This window comes from Gossypium hirsutum, chromosome A08 (genome assembly GCF_007990345.1).
Source record: "Gossypium hirsutum isolate 1008001.06 chromosome A08, Gossypium_hirsutum_v2.1, whole genome shotgun sequence".
NCBI classification, from domain to species: domain Eukaryota; kingdom Viridiplantae; phylum Streptophyta; class Magnoliopsida; order Malvales; family Malvaceae; genus Gossypium; species Gossypium hirsutum.
Window position 1 is genome coordinate 19145466 of NC_053431.1, and position 4857 is coordinate 19150322.

Genomic DNA, 4857 nt, shown 5'->3' on the forward strand with positions numbered 1-4857 from the left:
GAATAAGTTCGAACTGAATCCAAATACTATTCATATGATACAACAGTTTGTTCAATTCGATGGTTTGCAAGATGAAGATCCAAATACTCATTTGACCAATTTTTTGGAAATCTGTGATACTTTCAAGATTAATGGCGTCACTTACGACATCATTCGCCTACGGTTATTCCCTTTCTCGTTGAGGAACAAAGCTAAGTAGTGGTTGAACTCTTTACCACGAGGTTCCATTACTACATGGGTTCAAATGACCGAGAAGTTCCTTTTAAAGTACTTCCTACTGGCTATGACAGCCAAGTTGAGGAATGATATCTCTTCCTTCATTCGGATCGACTTAGGGACCTTATATGATACGTGGGAGAGATATAAGGACTTATTGAGAATGTGCCCTCACCATAGGTTACCTCTATGGCTACAAGTTCAAACATTTTATAATGGTTTGAACCCTCACCTAGGTAACTAATTGACGCATCAGCCACTGGAACTTTGAATAATAAAACACTAGAAGCGACTTATAAATTTATTGAGGAGATGACACTAAATAATTATTTGTGGCAAGTTATGAGGATAAAGTTGATGAAAGCAGCCGATGTTTTCAACTTAGATGTAGTCACCATGTTAACAAATCAGGTAGAATAATTAAATAAGAAAATTGATGGTTTATATTTTTCTACGCAGGTACATCCAGTGATACAATGCGATATGAATAGAGGAGAAATGAATAATCCAGATTGTTTACCCTTCGATTTTAGCACAGAGAACGAACAAATCAATTATGTGGGTAATAATTCTAGGCCTCAAAATAATCTTTATAGTAATACCTATAATGCAGGTTGGATGAACCATCCCAATTTCTCTTGTGGTGGTTAAGGAAATCAGAAAGCACAACCCACTCCAGACTTTCAACAACAACCTTACCAGCAAGTGAAAAAGCCGAACCTTGAGGAGATGTTGATGAAGTTTATCTCAGTGTCAGAAACCTACTTTCAAAACACTGAAGCAACACTTAAAAATCAACAAGCATTGATTCAAGGACTTGAGAACCAAATCGGTCAACTTGCTAAATTAATATTAGAAAGACCACAAGGTAGTTTGCTTAGCAATATTGAAACTAACCCAAGGGAGCAGCTTCATGCAACTACTGTACAATATGAAGAAGGGTTAGTTGAATTTAAACTAAAACCGAGGTAAGAAATTATGGTAAATAATGATAAGGTTGAGGTAAGGTAGACAGAGTAAAACTTGCTTGTTAAGGAATAAAAACCTCGAGTGCCATATCTTAATGCGATGAAGAGAGACCACATGAACGAACAATTTCATAAATTTCTTAAACTTCTGAAAAAATTACATATTAACTTACCATTTGTTGAAGCTCTTTCACAAATGTTCAATTATGTCAAATTTTTAAAGGAGCTTTTGGAAAAGAAAAGAAAGTTAGATGATTCATTTATTGTGGAACTAAATGCAGTTTGCTCAACCATATTGCAAAATAAACTACCCAACAAATTGAAAGATCCAAGGAGTTTTACTATTCCTTTTTTAATCGGTAGTTTAAATATTGATAATGCTTTGGCTAATTTAGGGGCTAGTATTAATGTCATACCCTATAAAATATTTAAACAACTAGGTCTTAGGAAACCCAAACAAACTAGGATGAGTATCCAGTTAGCAAATAGAACCATTCGATATCCTAGGGGTGTTATTAAGGATGTGCTTGTTAAAAAAGACAAATTCATATTCCCTGTTGACTTTGTTGTTTTAGACATGGATTAGGACAATGAGGTACCATTAATTTTAGAACGACCCTTTTTAGCAACTACTAGAACTATAATTGATGTTGGTATAGGTGAATTAGTACTTCGTGTAGGTAACGAAATGATTACTCTTCAAGCACATGATTCCGTGAGAGTCTTTAGTAATCGAGATGATTTTAATGTTTTGTTAACGTGAGTAACCATGTGGCTTAATCTTCATTGCAGGAAATCCCTCAAGAGATCATAAAACCACATTTCAGTTAATGTGACAGAAATAGAACGACTTATGAAGAATGAATATTAAATTGATGAACTAGATAAATGGTGAACACATGTTAAGGAGAAACCGAGATAGCACGATGAAGAGCCAAAGCAACACCATGATGAGCACGTGATAAAAACAAGCCAATTTACGGTTGGAGACAAAGTACTACTGGAAAAAATGGATCCAAGAATCCCCCATTCGGAGCTCGAATAGAACGGATCAACCCTATGTAGGGTACTAAATGGCTTTCCCAATGGTACAATTGGAAACACGAAAATTTATGCAATTTTACATACCTTTTTTAACCTAAAGTCATACAGTTTCGATAAAATTTTGGTCGAAAAATAATTAATTTTTATAAAATAATTAAAGTACACTTAAAATATGAACATGTTGAATTTTAGTTAATTTTATAATTATTTTTGATGAATTTTTGACAGATTTGCACAAAGGGCGAAAAATGGCTCGGTAAACACTGCTAGAAGGACGAAATCGAGAAGCAATTTGAATTATCGAGGAGAACTAAATTTCAGCCTAAGACGGTCCAAAATTATATGTATTAATTCATAATATAATTAATTTTAATTTATATCCAATTTAATTTAGGTTAATAAATTATTATTAATTAATTATGAAAAAGTGGTCCAGTTGAACCGAACCGAGTGAACCGAACGGCCCAAGAAATGGACAGCCCAAAACCGCCCCAAGAGCTGACCCAAATCAGCTTATTAAGCTTGCAAAGAGGCCCTCGAAGACTTGTTCAAGTTGCATTCAAACCCCTCCACAATTGGTGGCTTTGTAAATTTGCCCCAAGCCAAATTTAGCAAAGTTGAAACCATCAATCTTGCCACATGTGTGGTTGGCCAAGGGATGGCTCTTTGGCTGCTATTTTTAGCTAATTTTAGCAGCCATATTCAGCTATAAAACCCCCTTGGATGATCATTCAACACACCTCAATTCATTCACATCTTTTCTCTCTTCTCTCCACTTTCTCTCTTTTTTGCCATTCTAAATTCTCTTGCTCTATTGCTGATTTCCTCCCTGGGAAAGAGGGTGTTCATCAGCCATTTTGGAGCAACATTGAAGTGTTCATAGCATCTTTGCTCAATGAGGACAATAGAGAATGAAGAACAGAGTGAACTAGTCAAGCCACGAAAAAACACCGGATTTGATTCTTGTTCCCTGTCTCTTTAATTTTTGTTGTTGTTATGATGAACATATCTATAAATATTTATGTTGTTGGAATGGTTAATTTAATAAACGTAGCTTGAATTTAATTCGTGTTAGGTTGATTGCATTTCATCTTCTTAAATTGTTAAAATTGTGTTTATATTGTTATAGGCCTCGGTAAGATGCTTGATTAAGTAAAATCATGACTAAGTTATTCTTTCATTACAATTGTTAGGTAACTAATGAATTAATTATTTAAACGAATTAAAATTGTAATTAATAGACACAGTACTTAATCAGTGCATGTTTAATCATTTAAGGTAGCTAAGGGTTACATTAGCAGCGGTATCTGATGATACAATTTCCTTGCATAACTTGCAAGATTATTGTGATTAAACTGTTTCAAGGTAAGGATACTTTGTTACCTCACATAGTCTTTTATGTGCTTATTAAATTGCGTTAATTGTTTGAATTGACATAGAGATATGTTTAAGAGATTATTTCAATTTAATAAGTACGTATGTGCTATAACATATTTGCCTATTAAGATTTGTTTAATCGATTGAATTGACATAGAGATGTGTCCAAGAGATGAATGGATTTTGGTAGATGAGATGTTCATAAGTTAGCAAATTACCGAGTTACCGTAAATTTATTCGTAACAAGATAAACATGAGTTTAATAATTCTAAGTTAAGAAATGTAATTAATCTAACACAATTATGTCATATTGATTAAAATTGTATTTTGAAATCGTGCATTTGAGATTTATTTATTTATTTTACTTAGTTTAAAATCTTAGTTTTTAATCACCAGTTTAAAATCCTAGTTTTTAATCACCCTTTTCAAACAAAATATTTTTCTTCACCAAAGTGTTTTAAATAGCTTTCATAAATAATTCTTTTCATAGTCCCTGTGGGTACAATAACTCGACCTTTACTTGTCACTTAATTACTTGTTGTGATTGTGTACACTTGCACATTTTCGTCGTTCGAAGTTTTTTGCACCATTGCCAGGGGCTATTTTAAAAAGTCATTATTTGTGTATTTGGTAGTTTTGCATTTTGGTTTAATTTTTTGTTTAAATTTTAACTTAATTAATTTTTCTGTGATTATTTTAGGTGTTGATGAGTATTGACCGAATCATCGATTTACTCTCTGTAGACCCTGAGATTGAACGAACTTTCTGACAGCGAAGAAGACAAGCAAGTCAGAGAATGACCAAAGAAATGAACTTTGAAAATCCAAATCAAGGAAATGGAGCAAACCCTACCCAAAATCCTATCCTTATTTCTGATGATAGGGATAGAGATTTAAGATAGTATGCCGTGCTAGTGTTTAATGATCTTAACCCGGGTATTAGGAGACTTGAAATTGAGGCACAATAGTTTGAGCTGAAGCCAGTTATGTTCCAGATGCTTCAGACAGTGGGCAAATTTAGTGGAATGCCTACCAAAGATCCTCACCTACACTTAAGACTGTTTATGGAGGTGAGTGATTCTTTCAAGTTAGTAGGAGTACCCGAAGATTCATTACAATTGAAGCTGTTCTCATATTCGCTAAGGGACAGAGCTCGAGCCTGGTTGAACTCCTTACCAACAAATTCAATTTCCACATGGCAAGAGTTAGCAAAAAGATTCCTTATGAAGTATTTCCCGCCTAGCAAGAATGCT

At 33.9% G+C, this 4857-nt stretch overlaps 1 non-coding gene across 1 annotated transcript; it reads right to left on the reverse strand.

Annotated features, from left to right (window-relative positions):
• Nucleotides 1–292: 292 nt before the first annotated feature.
• On the reverse strand, nucleotides 293–399 carry LOC121205270 (small nucleolar RNA R71). Its single transcript, XR_005900354.1, has one exon. It is a non-coding gene; the product is annotated as a small nucleolar RNA R71 (small nucleolar RNA).
• Nucleotides 400–4857: the final 4458 nt, after the last annotated feature.